Genomic DNA, 19,401 nt, shown 5'->3' on the forward strand with positions numbered 1-19,401 from the left:
ACCACTGGTCTGCCTCTTTTAGCTTTCAATGTATAATTGTCAATGAACATGAGGCTGATTTCTCAAGAAGGTTGCTCTTAATTGCCCTTGTGTGGCTTGAGAGTATTTAAAATTTACTTCTAATTGTGCATTATATCTGAGATTTAATAGCTGAGTGCTTTTCAAACTATGTTCAACAGAACTCTACAGGTAGCACACGGACAACTATGAGGAGCAAGGGAGAAATAACTGCTGGCCTTAGATTCCTTACAGATTTTAACAAAAGCTGTTCCACTTTTATGGGTTTGTGTTTTCGCCTATCATTTTGATTGAAGACCAGTTACTGCTAAAAGTGTGATATGAGATAGGTCAGGTGTGGGGGAAATGTTGACAAGTAGAAGTAATTGTGCCTTCATTCCTTTTTGTATTCAACAAATCCTCATCAAGCATCTATGTAGCTTAAAACAATAGCAAGCCACAGAGGAAGGAAGGGATTCTCTGGTTTTTAATGAAAACAGGAAAAATACGAAGAGGTAGGAGGCTACTGTGGTGTTCTTGGTCAGACGGTAAGGATCCAAAAGAGGGAAATGGAGCCCTAAATGCAAAGTTAGGAAAGATTAAGCTGGCATCTGCTCTGACTAGAGAAAAGTTAATGACTTCCAGTATGTTGAGGCTGCATCATAGAACTGTTTGCTTGGGTTTTGAGCTTTTCACTGGCACAGTTTATGCATTAATATAATTAAGCAAAAGCATTTTTGTGAGGCCTCAATAACCTCTATCATTCAATATTGAATCATATATAATGGTGTTAATCAAAGTGTCAAATATGAAATATTTTACTTAATAGCTTTGACATCCTGTGATTTGTGACAAAAGAAAGTCTGGGCAAAATTTTCATAATTAACCATCTACATTAATAATTCATTTGCATGTAGTTTCCAAATTATGGGTATTAACTTCTCTTTAAGGCATATTAATGGTTCATAAGTATAAAATTATATTGTATGTTATGCAATCCTTTTTTGTTAGTGGCAATTACTTGCAATTTCAACAGGACTTCCCATTTTGGGGGAAAAACAAGTAAATAAATCAGTAAAAAGTTCAAGTTTGAGTATTTCTATTTTGAGATACAGCTAAAATGTATCTGTTTTATTATTATGTTTAAATATTCTTTAAAAATTTTTTAATGTTTTTCTTTATTTTTTTTAATTTTTTTTGTTTTTAACAAAAATTTTTTTTTGTTTTTTGTTTTATTTATTTTTGAGACAGAGAGAGACAGAGCATGAACGGGAGAGGGGCAAAGAGAGAAGGAGACACAGAATTGGAAGCAGGCTCCAGGCTCCAAGCCATCAGCCCAGAGTCCCATGCGGGGCTCGAACTCATGGACTACAAGATCTTGACCTGAACTGAACTCGGCTGCTTAACCGACTGAGCCACCCAGGCACCCCTGTTTTTCTCTATTTTTGAGAGAGAGAGAGAGAGAGAGAGAGAGCGAGCTGTTAGCTACAGAGACTGATATGGGGCTCGAACCCACAGACTGGACCACAAGATCATGACCTAAGCTAAAGTCAGATGTTTAACCATCTGAGCCACCCAGGCTCCCCAAATGTTCTTTTAGAGTAAGCATTCAAAGTCATACAAAAATAAAATTAAATAAACTAAACCTGTTCTTACAATAGCGGTGAGATTAATCATTTTGATTGCTGTTTTAGTAACCCTTCTTCAAAAACCATCAAATAAAACATAAGTTTATACCTAAAAAATAGAGAATATAGATATTAGACTACATAATTTAGGGCAGAAAATATGAATATTTTTCATATTTTGATATTTTTGACTTAACATATACCACCAAGTTCTACCAAATATTGTGTAGTGAAAAGGTCACTGAGTAGGGGTTTACATGATCTGACTTCTAACCTCCAAATCTAATTCATGATCTTGGAAAGTGGATGCAAACTTTTAAGCCTCAAGTTCTAAAAATTCATAATGAGAAGGTGATTTTGGTCCCTTTCAAGTCTGTGAATGGAGATGCTTTTTTTCTAAATAGCTTCTGAATGTTTTTCCTTCATTTCCATGAAATAAACCTTTATGGTTATAGAAAATGTGCTTAATTAAAGTTATTTTCTCTTGGAGATATATCTGAAACATGTATCCTGGTAAGAATAACGTCAAGATTATGCTTTTTTACTATGATGCTGAATAATGGTTCAGAGACTTTGAGAAGTTCTGTCTTAGTTCATGAAAGCATACTGGGTTATAGAAATCATTATTGAACTTTCTTTCAGCCACAGACCCAGTCTATTCTTAGGGTTTGAGCAACATAACTTGTATTTTTGTATAGATCTAAGTAGATCTTAAATAGACTCTCATTTGATGGATAATAGATGATAAACGATAGATGATAGATAGATGGTAGATAACAGATGAACAGTTATAGAGAAACAGCTGTATGATTATCATAATTAATATAGTATCATATACAGAGTAATGGTTACTTGAAGGTGAGAAGATGCTCAAATGCCTATATTGATCAACATACTACATAATATATTCATGAAAAAAACTTTTATAATTGCAGGGTGAATAGCCACTTACTGATATAAATGGCACAGCTTGGGCTCCGTAGACCAGGGAACTCCTGAGGAATGACAGGCAGCAAACCAGGCCCAGAGCAATGAGGTTCTAAGAAAAATAAAAGAAGCAGATTTACTGTCCTGATGGACAATATTAAAGGTATGGCAGTCAAAACTCTAACATAAACTTTGTAGAACTGAGCCGTGTTACATTCTGTCTCAGCAACACTTCATCTTCATATGAAGCCTAACATATGAAGCCTAACGTTAAAAAAATAAATAAAATCCATTAAAATATTTATTGCGACATGGGATTCCATGTCATGATACATATAACTTCTGTACGACAACTTCTCTAGATATGCTACTTCTCAGTCTTACATGGCATCGCATGGCTTCTGTCCTTGACATTTGGTCTTTGTGCTCCTTCTTTATCCTTAAACTATGCTACCTGCATTGGCCTCTTTCCATTCTTCTGTGTTTATTTTTATAGGTCTCCTTTTGCCCTTTGATGTAAATTAGTCTAGACTTTCTGATATGCTTCTAATTCTCCTCTTGACTCATAACTCAAATTACTATAACAAAGAGAAGTGTAAATCCTTTCATACTAATAATAGCTTTTGGCATTATTACACTAACAAGTACATGGGTGTGAGATAAAAATCAGGAACCCAGCATAAGCACATGTCAATAACCTAGAGGTCCAATGGGAGGGGAAGTTGGAAGAACTATTAACTGCATATGTTACATAGATAGTCTGGATGTACTAGTCTGTAGATCCAAAGCAAATATGCACAATTATCTGAAGTGAGCTCCAAGTTCAGACAAACTAGAGACCTGAAAATTGTGTAAAGGTAGAACTTGCAGGCTGTCAGTTCTAGTGATTCCATGGTGGGACATGGGGATAGACAGTGAATGCTGCAGTCAACAATCTAGGGTGAAGATTCCACTAAAAATAATTAAGGATGCAGGGAGGAGAATACGAAAACAAAGTGGCTTCAAGATGTTGTCACATTACCTATAACCCTGATCTCCTTCTGGCACTTATCCATCAATTTTAGAAGTTGTGTTCTCATAGGACTTAAAAATGGCCAAGGCTAGTCTCAAATTTATTTGATGATGATTGTAGCCATTTTGGTGTAGTGAAGCAAAAAGATCTAACAGTTATAATTAATAATTAATAATAGTTATAACTAATAATTAATAATAGCTATAACTAATAATTATATAACATTTACCTATTTATCTACCATATATATGATTAAATTAAAATGTATTAAATTATTGGTATTCAAACATTTTTGATGTACTAAAGAGACAAATTCCTGTAATTAAAAATAATAGATATACACAATTAGTATTCACCAAAACGCTCCTATGATCTTTTTCTGCAATTCATTCATACATGTTGGAACACAGAAGAAGTGGGTAGATGGATATACTTCCATGGCATTCCCGTGAGAGCTTCCCACATTAATTCTGTATGTTAGCTGTGACTGTCGGTTGCAAATTCCTGGAAGGCTCTGATCTGGGCAGCAGCAGGAAGTCCCTAACTATATGGCACATATCTACAATGGTAGATTTGAAACCTGAGTGAACTCTCCCCCAACTTCAGTTCCTCCAAGCATCCCACTGGATTTATAAAGATTAACAACATTAAATTGTCTTGTACTTTGAATATGTAAAGAGGCTTCTGTTGTCCAACAGTATACAGACTGATAAGCAGAACAACTGAAATCACCCTTGACTGAGGTTTTTCTATAATTTAGGCAATAACAATCAATGATAAAAAAGATGGTAAAAGTATTCTTTCTCTCCAGAAGTTATTAGAAAAGAGAGTCAAGCATATTTAAAAATAACTAAAACAATATGTAAAATCATTGAGCATGAGCCAAACACAATTTTAAGTTTTATGCATATGTTCACCTATATAATGCTTAAAACAATCTGTAACATATTGTTAAGACCATTTTAAGGAAAAGGAAATTGGGATATGGAGATTTTGAGGAGTTTGTTCAAGGTTGCACAGCTCATCAATGATGGAGTCATGATTCCAACTCAGGGCATCAGATTCTGGGGCCAGCAGTTAGTGTCACAGCATCACTTCAAAGACAGAATACAAAGTGCCATAGAAATGCAGATATAAATGGGATAAGTTCTGTTAAGTAAGCTGGAAAAAATGAATCAAAGATGGTAGCGCTAGAGATATTTGTGTTGGCTTTATTTAAAGAGAAGTGAGGGTGAGGATGATCATCTTAGGCAGTGAGCAATACATTTAAAGTTGTATAAACATAAGGGGCACCTGGGTGGCTCAGTCGGTTAAGCGTCCGACTTCAGCCAGGTCACGATCTCGCGGTCCGTGAGTTCGAGCCCCGCGTCAGGCTCCGGGCTGACAGCTCGGAGCCTGGAGCCTGGAGCCTGCTTCCGATTCTGTGTCTCCCTCTCTCTCTGCCCCTCCCCTGTTCATGCTTTGTCTCTGTCTCAAAAATAAGTAAAACGTTAAAAAAAAATTTAAAGTTGTATAAACATAAAAATACAATATGTGATATTTAGAAGATGTTGAGAGGCCAAAGTAGCCTAGAATTCTGTCTCCTTGGGGAGAATGAAAAGGCTGGGATGGTAAAATGGGGACCACTGTGAATCGCTTTGAATAGTCTCATGCAAAATAAATTTATCATTTTTTAAAAAACTTTAACTTATCTTTAAAAAAAATCACTCAACAAAATTAAATCATTCTTGTGTGTTTGATTGCAAATGAGGTAAAATGAGGGCATCGCATTCTAGACAAGATATTCAGTGGCATCCCACCAGCATTGAACAGTGAATGTCAATTCATAGTTCAAGGTGGCGGGACTAGCAGATCTTCTGGGACCTTCTAGGTGTGTGAACCATGACCTATGACAATCTCTTTCCTGAGTTTTAGGGACTTTTTGAACAAACACAGTTTGTGTGTAGCACAAGATGAGGCAAAAAAATAGTCAATGATAAGTTGTAAGAGGGGAGAGTTGGCAGGTTGTAAATTCTATGCCGGGTAACTTGCTAAGGGATGATTTCCAGCACAGGGCTGTGGCATCGAGGGAAAGTCACCAAGAACATTTATGTTGAGCGAATACCCTCAGAATGTGCCTTTGGTAACCTGTTGTGGAATAGAAAAATGTTAGATCCTATATTTATGTATTTAACCTAAAACTCTGACACGCATTTCTCTATATTATGCAAAAAGTATCCCTAGGTTTAGTAGTTTAGCTGTTCCTTTTTTAACTTGAAAAAAAGAGTGTCCTTTTTTGACACTCTTTAAGTGTGTTAGAATCTACAAGTTTCCCTTTTATCCATTTCTTTTCCTAAAAACCTATATGATAATCATTATCATAGTCCCTTGAGGATATGGAATTTTCCTTAAATGTCTTTAGTCCTATACTACCAAGCCTACTTACCTGCAACAAATGGGCCACATATATTTTGCTAATGAAAATATCAAATTTGGTAAGTGGGATCAGTTAGTTGTAGACAAGAGTAAAGTTATTAATATTATTTAGAAGCATTAGTCACACAAATTTATAAAGTGTTATTAGAGTTCATTCATATCAGTCAAATTAATTTTATGCACTTTTCAGCCAGTAGAAAAAGGCATCTTCAATTTCTGTCCTATTTCTAAGCTTTAAAATTAGCATGCATCTTTCATATGTTTTAGTATAAATAAAGACTCTCTAAATTGTTGCGAAAACACTGAGGTCATAGGGAGATGATGATCTCAAGGGTATAAAAAGAAGTAGGCAATTCTGTTAAACATTTTTTTTTCTGTCTTCTGTGACCTGCTAATTACTTAACACAAAAAGAATGATACACTAACTGAATACATTAGCTGATAAGCAAAAAAAATGTGATTGCTAAAAGGGATAGATACAATTCCTCAGTTATTTTTTGGTCTTTTTAAGTTTTAACTCATTATCCAATTTCAGGTATTTCTCATTTTAGTGAATGAGAGTATTTAGGATAGCAGAACTTTGGTCTTGAGTGACAAGAATTTAAGATTATATTCAGATTTTCCTACTAGAATTGATTTCCATTTAAATATATATATATATATATATATATATATATATATATATATAATTATTGTTATTAGTTTTTAGGCTACATAAGTCAAAAAATAATGCTATTTCAAATATATTTATCAATATAAAATATTTAATAAATAACCAAAATATATTGTTGCAAATACTTACAGATATTTAAAGAATAGCTAAATAGTGTGAGGTGCATCCAGACGATGGAATTTATTCAGCACTAAAAAACTAGCAAGCTATGAAATGGTTACATGCCATATGATTCCAACTATATGACATTCTGGAAAAGGCAAAACTTATGGAAAACCATAAGTTTTCAGGGGTTGAGGAGTGGGAAGAAAGATGAATAAATGAAGCAGAGAGGATTTTTAGGGCAGTGGAAATACCCTGTATGATACCACAGTGATGGATATATATCATTTTACATTTTTCCAAACCCATGCAATGTAAAACACTAAGAGTGAACCCTAAGGCATAGGAAGAAATATTTTATGAAAGTTGTTTAAGGCAATAGAAATAAAAAATGTATAAGGATTAAAGTAATACATAAAAATCTTATTCACAGATTATAAGATTCTGATGTAAAGAATTAAAAAAACAATACATACGTTATTAAAATAAGTTAATGTATTCAACAAAATCACAGGCTACAAGGTCAATATACAAAAGCAGTTATGGCTCTATATAGGAGCAAAAAAGTTAATAGAAGTAGATATTTTAAAATATTTAAATTATTTAATTTAAAATGGTATCAAGTAAGTCAAATACATATTATAAATCTAAGAAAACATGTGCAAGGCCTCTACAAATAAACCTGCAAAATGTTATTGATAGAAAAATGTGAAGTGATATGCTCTATTTATGATTTGACAACCTGATAATGTAAAGATGTCAATTTTTCTCATAATATTCTGTATATTTACAGTCTTTTTTTTAAGTTTATTTATTTTTGAGAGAGAGAGACCATGAGTGGGGGAGGGTAGAGAGAGAAGAGGCTCTCCCAAGGAGGCTCCAGGCTCTGAGCTGTCAGCACAGAGCCCGACGTGGGAAGCCCCGCGAACCATGAGATCATGATTTGACCCAAAGTCAGATGTTTACCTGATGGAGCCACTTAGGCGCCCCTTAACTACAGTCTTAATCAGGTTCCAATAAGATTTTGTGTGTAAGGTGTGTGTGTGTGTGTGTGTGTGTGTGTGTATTAATACGAAGGTCTACACATAACCAATCTGATCTTGAAAAGGAACAGAGTGGAAAGACTTATTTTTATAGCTATCAAAAGTTATTTTGGAGCTCTTTTCCCTGCAGTCTTATCTCAAAATGGCACCTCACTGAGGCATTCACATAGAAAATGTGTTGCTTTGTGTAACTCAAATTTACATTTGTGACAGAACTTTGATGCTCTGGCCTATTAGAGGGTTAAACGACTTTTTGTAGTTTAACCTAGATGATTATGTCCATTCAAATAGCTCTCTAAAATATAACTGTAGTTTTCTTTAGGAAATAAAATTAGTTTGTGCCTAATTTTTTCATCAATTTTGAAACTACCTTCACCTTAACTTTATCAGCTTTATAAATAAATGCAAATTTAATATACCTGGCATTTAGTTATTAATATAGAGATTAAAATAGTTCAGTATTGGCATAGAGATGGAAAAATAGACTAATAAAATATAGAAAAACTAATGCATATATGGGCAGTTTATTTACAACAAAATTGTATTGCACAGAAAAAGAAAATAATCTTTTCAATAAAATCATCCTGCATTAATTGGATATACCCATTAAAAATATCTTGACCTCTACTTTACCCTCTATTAACATGGAGATTTCTAGTCATAAAAAGATAACATTGAGTATGATGCTAAGTAATATACTAAGCAATAATATTTGTAACTTGACAAAGTGCAAGTTTTCAGAACATTTAAAAGACTCCTACAAATCAATAAGAATGGTGGAGAAATCAACAAACTACCAAACAAATCGTCAACTCAATAATAAAATGGACGAAAGATAGAGACAACTTCCAAGGAAAATATCCAAACAACCAAATGATATGAAATCATGCCCAACCTCCTTCTTAGCCAGGGGAAATGCAAATTAAATACTTTGAGACACCACAAAGCAACCACAAGAATGGTTTAAATTAAAGAGGCTGACAATATCATTTGTTGGCAGGAATGTGCAGAAATAATCAACTCGAAAATATTCCTGGTGGGAGTACAAATTGAAAAACTGCTAGGAAAAGTAGTCAGCTGGTATCTACGAATGTTGGACATTTCTCATCATTTGATGCAGCAATTTGTACAGTTTATGCACAACAGAAATGTGTACATATGTGCAGCAAGACATGTTTGCAAAAATATTAATAGTAGAATTATTTTAATAGCCCCAAGCTGGCAGCAGGATTTGAATGGATAAACTGGGGTAGTTTCATCCAATAAGTACTCTACAGTAATGAAAACGAATTAACTGTCTATCCACAACAGCATACATAAAATGACAAATATTTTTGAGTCAAATCAAATTGGCCATAAACAAATTGATTGCAACATTTTATTTATATAAATTTATAAAAAAAGACTAATATGAAATTTGAAATCAGAATAAGGGAACCTTTTGGGTATAGACTAGGCTAATCAGTAGGAGGGGGCAGCAGGGGAGGTGCTAAGATGTCATTGGTCTCTCTCTCTCTCTCTCTCTCTCTTACCTTTATTGAGTTACACACTTCATCAAGCTGTATACATTTTCTATTTGTAAAAATTTTTCTATGCATAATATTTTTTTAAACTTAGGTCAAATACATTTGAAAATTACTTTCGGTAAGTTTGTTAAAATTCAATATGTTCTAGAGTTTTGTAAACCATTAATATACTAATTTGCATTTCCGCTCTAAAAATGTAGTGCAGGGGCGCCTGGGTGGCGCAGTCGGTTGAGCGTCCGACTTCAGCCAGGTCACGATCTCGCGATCCGTGAGTTCGAGCCCCGCGTCAGGCTCTGGGCTGATGGCTCCGAGCCTGGAGCCTGCTTCCGATTCTGTGTCTCCCTCTCTCTCTGACCCTCCCCCGTTCATGCTCTGTCTCTCTCTGTCTCAAAAATAAATAAAAAAAAAATAAATAAAAAAAAAAAAAACGTTAAAAAAAAATAAAATAAAATAAAAATGTAGTGCATTATGTACCATTTCTCAAGGTTACTTCTAGAAAATACATATTGGGAAATATTCATTTGCGTGCAAAATTATTTAATATGGCATATCAAGGGTTTTCTGATCTCATTTTTACTAACTTCCTCAAGCTCTATTTTCTCTGTTATTCTCTATTCTCTGTTTGTTATTCTCTATTTGTAAACCACACGCAATTACATGCTCCTTTCAAATAAACCCAGCTATCTCTTTCCTCCATACGTTACCATAGAAATGATTCCTCTGTCTGAAATATTTTTCTATCTGTAACATAGGTAAGCCCTAAGTAATTGCAAGGCTCAAATTGGTATCTCCTTCAGAAAGACTATCATAATTCACCTAGTCTGTGTTAAATGTTCTCCTTTTGCTTTCAGAGTCGCCTGAACTTACTCTATCATAGCACTTATGATATTGATTTGAAAACTAGAATATGAACACCATGAAAATATCTCATTTTTCTTTGTATTTGAGGCATCTCTCACAGTTTGCACACAATCGACATCAAACTAGTGAATTCATTGCATTTTTGAAATCAAAGGCATTTTAACCTTTCTCGGAATTTGTGAAGTAGGAAAACAGAGGTCCATCCAAGGTGCTGTGACTTTCCCTTAGGCCCACATGGAACTAGAAAGTCTGAGAGCCAGTCAAAAGCCAGATATTCAGGCACCAACTCACCACGCGTTTATTTTCACCATTTTTGTAGAAAGCAACACAGTGATTTTGATGGTATGGAGACATTCACTTTATTTCTACACTGATGCAGCATTTCTTTGGAAATGGTAGAAAATATCTCCAGCTGCAGATTTCCTTACAGATAAGGAATTACAAATTTTCTATGAGTCTGTGTTTTTGTTGAGTTGCTCGGTCAGCGGCACATGGATGATTGTGAAGGAGGCTTAGGTAAAGCAGCACGCCAATGAGCGATCAGATGGCCGGTTTTCTGCTCTGTATTTGGGATGCTTTCAGGCTTATTTTGAGGATTAATTGAATACGTGCGAGGTGCTTAGAACAGTGCGTGACATGTAATAAAGGCTGGGAAAATGTTAACTATTATCATTTTCTTTCTCGCGCAGTTAGAAAGTTGTGTTTTTCTATTATGAAACCTTTGAGGAAGCATAAAAACACGCAGCGTATGTCTATGCAAGTGGATGTTATATTGAAATGAAGAATGGTTCGGTAATAAATTGAGCTTCAACACTAAAAAATCTTCAATGAAGAATGAACAATGAGGGGCGCCTGGGGAGCTCGGTCAGTTAAACATCTAACTTCGTCTCAGGTCATGGTCTCCTGGGTGGTGAGTTTGAGCCCCACGTTGGGCTCTGTGCTGACAGCTCAGAGCCTGGAGCCTGCTTCGGATTCTGTGTCTCCCTCTCTCTCTAACCCTCCCCTGATCTCCCTCTCTCTCTCTCTTTCAATGATAAATAATAAACATCGAAATTTTTTTTTAAATATGAACAGTGAACCTTAAATTAACACCAGTCTCTTATTGCCGTTGTACTCATGTGTGCGAGTGTATGTGTGCCTGGCAAACCAGAATGGATACAATGGATACAACTTAGCCTGCAAGCCCCCCCCCCCCCCCCCCCCCCCCCCCCCCCGCTTCCTCTTAACCTTCTCTGCTAATGATTGTAATGAAACGTTGATCCAATGCACAGGTGTCATTGATTGCTGGTCAATAGAAGTACGAATAATAAACCATACAGTCCTAAGATTGAAATGGCCCTATTTTAAAATGAAAGATTAAAAAGCGCCCGTATCTCGGAAAATGTAAATAGCTTTCACCACAGCCTCAGGGTCATCCTAAAGAGCGCAGAATAGTTGGGAAGTATTATACGCCTGCAGACAGTTTTCTACAAAAACATAGGGAGTCTGATATTATCTGATATTATTTTAGGAACTCTTAAAAGGGGGCTTTCTATTTTTCTGCCCTGATCCATAGACCCTTTTAACATAGCATACATTAAGAATCTTTAATTCAGAAAAATTGAACAGGACAAACCATAGCAACAAACATCCTCCTTAAACATAATATTGGGGCTTTATCTTCGAAAGAGAACTCGCTCATTTTAATTCAGTTTCCAGTTTTCAGTGAAAAGATATTTACTCTACCAAAGAAAATGGATAGGTTTAATGACACATGGATATGTATTATGGATTAGATAAAATATGTTTTTATTAAAAATAGTCTCAGATGATCTATATTCATTAGTAGCTTCCTATTACATAAAAAATTATGGTTTAAGCAATCTGTTTGTTTTATACCATGCACTGCAATTAATTATCAATGTATTTTTTTTTCAGTAGTTAATTTATGTTTCTCTTATTGATTGAATTCATTATATGATTATATGATTCACTTTTGGAGCTGAAAGGTGTTCTATAATTTTATTCATTGCTAAATGTTATTTTATAATATAGGTGTATTAGTTTCCTATGGCTGCTGCAACACAGTACTGAAAATTAAGTGGCTTAAAATGACAGAAATATATTACTTTGCAGTACTGAAGGCTAGAGGAGTCAGCAATCTATAGGGCAGAACCATGATTCCTCTGAGAATCTGGGTAGAATTTTGTTTGCTTCCTTCTGGCTTCTGGCGGTCATGGGCAGTCCTGAACATTTCTTGGTTTACAGTTGTTTTGTCTTCGAAGGGAATTCTCCCTGTGTGTCTTCTCATGGCTTCTCATGTCTGTCTCTGTATCCAAACTTTTCCTTTTTCGTAGGGACACCAGTTACATTGGATTAGGGCTCACACTAATGAACTTATTTTCACTTGATTAGCGCTGTATAAAACCGCTTTCAAAATAATATCACATTTTGAGGTACTGGGGGTTAGGACTTCAACCTATCTTTTCTGGGGAGACACAATTCAACTCAAAACAATCAGAGTCAATGTCATTTGAAGATGCATGTAGACATCGATAGAATTGTTCCCTTTTAAAAGAAATCGGGGTGAGAAACATTTATAGAGTAAAACCTTGATATGTGAGCATAATTTGTTCTGGAAACATGCTTGTAATCCAAAGCACTTGTGTATCAAAGCGAATTTCCACATAAGAAATAATGGAAACTCAGATGATTCATTCCACAACCCAAAAATATTCATGTAAAAATGGTTACAGTACTGAAATATAATACAAAATAAGAAAGCAAATACAAAATATAAAGAAAAATAAACGAACCTACACTTACCTTTGAAAACCTTTGTGGAGGGGCGCCTGGGTGGCGCAGTCGGTTAAGCGTCCGACTTCAGCCAGGTCACGATCTCGCGGTCCGTGAGTTCGAGCCCCGCGTCGGGCTCTGGGCTGATGGCTCAGAGCCTGGAGCCTGTTTCCGATTCTGTGTCTCCCTCTCTCTCTGCCCCTCCCCCGTTCATGCTCTGTCTCTCTCTGTCCCAAAAATAAATAAAAAACTTTAAAAAAAAAAAAAAGAAAACCTTTGTGGCTAATGAGGGAGACAAGAGAGAGAAGGGTTATTGTATAGGACAACTTTCACTATTACTAATGGAATCAGTGTTATCTATTGGCTCAATGGAATCTTTGTCTGCATGGGGGCCATTGTATATGCTCACACAGATGTTGACTACAGTATTAATAAACTCTTGTCATATACTGTATCCAATGTAACTGGCAATACGGCAGCAGAGGAAAGGGTCTATATCTGCAGGCAACCTGACCTAGAATGAAGCAGAGCATTCCTAAGCTTACTTTTGTACGTAAAGGCAAAAGAAATGTCCATCGGTGCTTTGAATATGGTAAACAATACACTCTAGTGCCGGTTATGGGCACCTTCCAATGTTCTGAAAAATCACTGATTTCTGCCATACGCCATGGCCTACATACACACTGAGCATCTGCGCATGGGAGACGATCACCCACAATCCCACAGCGAGAGCAGAACCATTGGCTCAGTTGTGATCATGTGACATTTGGCGGCACGTACTATTCGTGTTGCAAGACATCACTCATTTACCAAGTTAAAATTTATTAGAAATGTTGCTCAACTTGCAGAACACACACAGAACAAGTTATTCACAATCCAAGCTTTTACTGTATGTATGTCAAATATAGTTCTTCTAGATTCTAACTGGACGGTAACAAATCCCAAATTTAAGAAAGTTTTCATGTTGTCTCATGCATTTTTTTTGTAGCTGTTAGGAAGAAAAGCAAAACCTACTCTCACCCATGTAATATAATTCCTCTCCGGACTCAGGGGCATGAATAAGCTTGCTAGGTTTTCTTGAATATGCATGTTAAATGACACCAAAATGTACATATGTCGTGACAAGGTTATAATTCAATTTGCAAAAGATTATCCAAATTTTGGTTGAACTTTAGTGTTTCTGATATAGTAATGCAAGTGTTTTATTCTTTGAGATTTGTATGATTTTACCCCAAAATATTTATATTTTATTATTTTTGTTGTAAAAAGGACTGTACTATACAGTATATTACAATTTGTAATATAATCTCACTTAATCTGTTGGCTTAAATTTGCATGCATTTCTGTCAAAAGTCATTTGTACACAAGCCTCTATTCCCAAGCTTTAGCATAGAAAATGAATGTTAGGAGATACTGAATGAAGTTTTTCAGGACAATAGTTCTGTTGAGGTTTACAATAACCTTAACTAAAAAGCATTTGCATTGATTTGTTGGTATTTGCTACAAAATAATTCAGCTTCACTGTACTTCACAAAAACAGATGGGGCTATCTACAACTTGGGAGCTACCTTATAAAAGCATGCTGTTCCTTCAAGACTAAGAGAGGATCAGATGAGTGCAAATTTATTAGTCTTAAAAAAAACCACCTATCATAAAATTCTACCAATGTTTCTTAGAGGTATTTATGCAAATATGTATTGATTTCCCTGAATATGATTGATTGGAAGGTTTCTGAGAAGGCCTGTTTCTAGCTGACATTAAATTCAATGGAAATAAAAAGTGGGATTTTGCCACCTAAAAAGTTCCAAATAAGCTGTATTAATAAGAATTTAATTTCTAGATTTGCACTGATGAGTGCTCATTTGCAATATTTCTTCTTAGTCCAGTACCTACTGTGTAAGAAACACATTGATAAACATGACCATATTAAAGAGAGGTTATCTATGTTCCAAAAGGTGGGATATTCTACAATTTGAGGAATGTCAAAGAAAGAATTGACGATGACATACCTAGTAAGATGTATTTGGGTTATCTGATAAGAAATGTTGAAGGGAGTATTAACTATATTTATCATAGTAATTCCTATAGATGTAAAAGCTAAGTTACATTTTTGAATGACTTGAATGGATATATAAGTTCAATGGAAGGAAACTATGTGAAGTTTCTCACCATCTCCATCAATCTTCATAAATAACCTTTGGATTAATTGTTAATATTTTGATATTAAATGTCCCCTGTTCTAATGTCCAGGCTTTTCTGTTATGCTAAACTGCCTCACACCCAAAATCTCTGCCTTGCTGAATTTGCTCAGATTTGTATTTATATGGGATGGTCTGATTCAGGAAAGAATTTTCTATATGACTAAATGGAAAAGATAGCGAATTCCTGATAAGAATGCTATAGAAGTGATTCAAACATAGGAGAAACAGAAAACAACGTTTCCAAAGGGAGTACTAGGGATTCTCACCCAGGTTACATGTTCCTACCCTACATTTTTGGAACTGAAATCTTCATTTACTAAAGCTTTCCGGAAAATCCTCTTTTTAGGATTTTACATGCATTAGAGGTGCATTTTAGGTGCAAAGTTTGATTGCCACAGATATTAAAGGATAAGATCTTATTATTTTAATTATTTTTACATTTGGATTCACCTTCATATATAGGATGCAGCCTCACCAGAAGTACTTGCATAAATTCTCAATCTGAAGGTGAAATCAAATAATGAGTAATAAAACAGAACCGAAGCAAAATGGTGAGTTGATTACAATGTTAAGAATATAAGAATCCCAAATTCTGGGTACACAAGAAAGAAATATAGAGACAGAAAACATTATGTTTCCAAAATGTTGCATATATTGCATCATTTAATTATCACAAAAAACCTTTTAATGTAGGTCCAATTACCTTTAGGCACAATTATCTTTGTAATTTTATAGATACAGAAAACTGAAATCTAAAGTCTAAGCTATCAGAGAGTTTTAAGTGACAGAATGTTGCTTCAAAATCAGCTCTACCTTCATAAACTTTAGGGAACTCCATTATTTCTGTCCCCAGTTTAATGAAAACTGTGTGCCAGGGGCGCCTGTATGTCTCAGTGGGTTAAGTGTCTGACTCTTGATTTCAGCTCAGGTCATGACCTCACGGTTTGGTTCATAAGATCAAGTCACACATTGGGCTCTGCAGTGACAGCGCTGAGCCTGCTTGAGATTTTCTCTCCCTCTTTCTTTTCCCTCCCCAACTCATTCTCTCTCTCTCTCTCTCTGTCTCTCTTTCTCTCTCTCAAAATAAGTAACAAAAATTAAAAAAAAAAATAAAGCAAAACAAAACAAAACACTGCATGCCAAAAACTGAGTGTCTGTGGATAAAAGGCATAACTGTATTTTCCTAGAGATATGGACCATAGGTTTTATAAGGTTCTCAAATAGGTCTGTAAACCAAAAAAGCTTTTGTGAAATATTTCTTAGGCATCAATGAGGAATCTCCGTTGAAACAAACAAATGGCTCTAATTTATGTAAATTAGGGGTTTTCAAATTCCTGTCGATTCCTATGGTTTTACTGAGATGCTGTTTTAGTGATTTTCTTTGAATTTCACTTTGGATATTTATTTTTAACTCTCCTAAAGGCTGAAATAACATATAATTGGTGCACAGATGTGTTGCATGTCAAATTTTAATAATTTGCATCAATCAAAACATTAACTTGTAGTGCTGATTAATAAAATTTCTTAAGCTATCACTCATTGAAAATTATTCCAAATTTATAATGGAAGGTATCATCACAATTTACATGTCTGAGTCAGGTTTTATGGATATTATATCACCTCCCACTCAAAAAAAGAAAGTTTCTATAAATAAGTTACCTGGTGAGGTAAAATCTCATAGAATTAACACCGCTGCATGCAGCCTCAAAGTATAGCTCATCAGCAGTTTACTAGATTGCTAAATTGTTACATTATCCAGAGTATAATACTTTTCTCTTCTAATGAGGTGGGAGAGATAACATTCCAGTTGCATGGGGGAAAGAAGGAAATATGGAACCCACAATGGTATGGATTGAATTTGTTCACAAAAATTCATATGTTGAAATCTAAACCCCCAGTACCTCATAATATGATCTGATTTGGAGATACGGTCTTCACAGAGATAGTCAAGTTAAAACGACTTCACTAGGGTGGGCTCCTACTCCAATATAATTGGTGTCCTTATAAAAAGGAGAAATTTGGAGACAGACATGCACACAGGGAGGATGTCATGTGAATACCAAGTCGGAGATAGGGGTGATACATATCCAAACAAGGGAACACAGGATTGCCAGCAAATCACCAGAAGCTGGGAGAAATGAATGGAATAGATTCTCCCTCGTGGACAACAGAGGAATTTTCCTGCTTCCACTTTGGTCTCAGACTTGTAGCTTCCACACGATGATGCAATGAACTCTCCTTGTTTAAATCACCCAGTTTGTGGTATTTTGTGACAACTGCTCTAGCAAACCAATACACAAAACTCTTTCCACAGTCTTTCAATCACACTCTGAGTCTCAACTATATCCTTACATTCTGAGGATTTTGAAGGTTTCATGGCTCAAACTGAGTTACTCTTGATTTCTCCAGTGTTAATAGTGCTTTCATGCTACTAATAAATCAATTATATATATATATATATATATATATATATATATATATATACACACACACACATTTTTTTGCTTGACATTCTCTATTTTCAAATTTTGTACTTAGCATCTTCTCCCCAATTTTGGAAACATTTAGAAAATTTTCTTTCTGATCATTTTAGTGAGTTCTCAGAAGGAACGGACATAAATTCAAAAGTCCTGTCTTATATCTGTAACTGAAAGTTTCATTGACTTAGGAAATGAAACCATTGTAATTTAAACATGCAAAATAAACATCCAATAAAATATTTATTTTACATGTATGTTATTTTTTTTGCTGAAAAGAAGAGTCCTCTGACCAAAAAATAAATAAATAAATAACACTGCTAAGCTGTGGATTTCATGCAAAAACTTTTTGAATCTAATAATGTAGACAATTATCCTAGTGCCCAGTTTCACTCTCAAGGATAACACACATTTATTTTTCTTTTATGACATATTTATACATATGCATTCCTGGGTCAAGGGAATAAAGTGCTTAGATTTCTCAAATATTATGGTGTCTTTAGTCTTAGCCATAATCTTTAGTGGTTAATGTTAACCTTTACCATTCGTGACAACATCTGTCAGAATTAAATCAGAAATGGAAACAGAAAACTTGAAAATAGTAACTGCACACAGATAAAACATATATATATATATTTTTTCTTTTTTCAAGTGCAGTGGCTTTGCATTGATAGAATTTGATATTACTGGGTGACAGTTTAGACACTTGTATATGAGAGGTTTGTCTGTAAAATAAGTGATAAAAGCATTGTTCATTCATTCATTCATTCATTAATCTTTAGTGATGGACAGAATTACTAAACTTGTGATTTTTTATGGCATGTCCCAGTAATGTTCAACTGCATGCACTTATAAAATGGCTAAGTATAGGTCTATATGCTGTAGTTGTTGAATAGTTTTCCCCTTCAGTCAGCTTATTTGCCTAACATATTGACCTAATCATACTACCAAGTTACTAACCAAGATGCTAGAATAGACAATCCTCAAGTTATTATTTTTCAAATGTGTTGCAAACTCTCAAAATAGGGTTCTTTCGCTGCTGAGCTACACTGCCAGATAGTCTTCCTGATCTACGTAGGGGAGGCTATTTGCTCCTTGGAGACCTTTCCATCTCCCTAAGTATGTCTGATGGAACCAAGGATCCGACAAAACTGTGACTTTCCCTTCAATGATCCCCTGTATTATATTAGCTTGTATAATTTCTGGGCATCATGCCTTAAAAGTCGACTATTTGTTTTTCTTTAAATATCTGAAAACTCCAGTGTTTGTGTCAATCTTGGTTCAATCTAGGATAAACCAAAATATTATTTTCAAAAGTTATTTTCATTCTGACTTTTTCTGCGGTTATCAAATTGGATGCAGACTCTGTGTCCCTACTTAGCCACATGTATGTCTTTGGTGAATATCTTTAAATGATTGCTGAGCTTGTAATAAGCATAGTTGTAATGATCCTATTCCAAAAGAATTATGCATAATTAGGTCATAACAAGGGCTAAGTATATATCATAGGAAAATTACTCCATGGCAGAAGAACCTTCAAGCTAAAGCCAAACCCTTTATTAGTTTTCTTTGTTTATACAATGTGGTCACCACGGCTTTCATGTGAACTCTGTAGAGACTGCTTAAAACTTAAGAGCTGCGAGCTGCGACGCAAGCTGTCTGTCCATGTTTCATGTATGTATATATGCATGTATCTATCTGTCAATCTAACAACCATTTTTCTGCAATATCGTCTGTTCCAGAAATGATCTATAACTATTTTCA

General features: G+C 35.0%; 1 long non-coding RNA gene across 1 annotated transcript in view; it reads right to left on the minus strand.

Moving 5' to 3' along the window:
* Nucleotides 1-2,560: 2,560 nt before the first annotated feature.
* LOC123609095 overlaps nt 2,561-19,401 on the minus strand; it is a 140,021-nt gene continuing 123,180 nt past the window's right edge. The window contains exon 3 of the long non-coding RNA XR_006717608.1: nt 2,561-2,664. This is a non-coding gene — a long non-coding RNA (uncharacterized LOC123609095). The remainder of the gene's footprint in view (nt 2,665-19,401) is intronic.

The sequence above is a fragment of the Leopardus geoffroyi genome, chromosome B2 (assembly GCF_018350155.1).
Source record: "Leopardus geoffroyi isolate Oge1 chromosome B2, O.geoffroyi_Oge1_pat1.0, whole genome shotgun sequence".
Classification (NCBI taxonomy): Eukaryota; Metazoa; Chordata; class Mammalia; order Carnivora; family Felidae; genus Leopardus; species Leopardus geoffroyi.